This window comes from Capsicum annuum, chromosome 11, assembly GCF_002878395.1.
Source record: "Capsicum annuum cultivar UCD-10X-F1 chromosome 11, UCD10Xv1.1, whole genome shotgun sequence".
Lineage (NCBI taxonomy): Eukaryota > Viridiplantae > Streptophyta > Magnoliopsida > Solanales > Solanaceae > Capsicum > Capsicum annuum.
The window spans coordinates 205,737,086-205,737,533 of NC_061121.1; positions in this window are offsets into that span (position 1 = coordinate 205,737,086).

A 448-nucleotide genomic window follows, 5' to 3' on the forward strand; every position below is an offset into this window, starting at 1 on the left:
GTTGATCGTTTTGTGGAACAAAGCAATCTTGCTAATGCTTTATTATAGAATGATAAGCCATGGACTCTTTCCATTGTGAAAAAATTCTTAGATTATTGGAGAGAGAAATCACATAGTGACATGATGATTTATCAAAACGATAATGGGGTATTTGAGATTCTTACATTTGCGCATGATGGTAGGGTAGAAATGTCCACACAGTTAATGCTAAGAGAAAAATATGGTCTTGTGGAAAGTGAAAGAAATATCACATCACATGCTTATCTGTATTAAGTTTTTTGAAATCCGTGTCATCGAACCTAATGCATATGTTATCAAGTACTACAACAACAATCTATACAAACAAACATATAGTGGTAATTTTACCGAGTGGGTAATGAACAGTATTGACTGCCATCCCCACTTGCTATAGTTGCAAATGTTTAATAATGAAGAACCTTACTTAAGA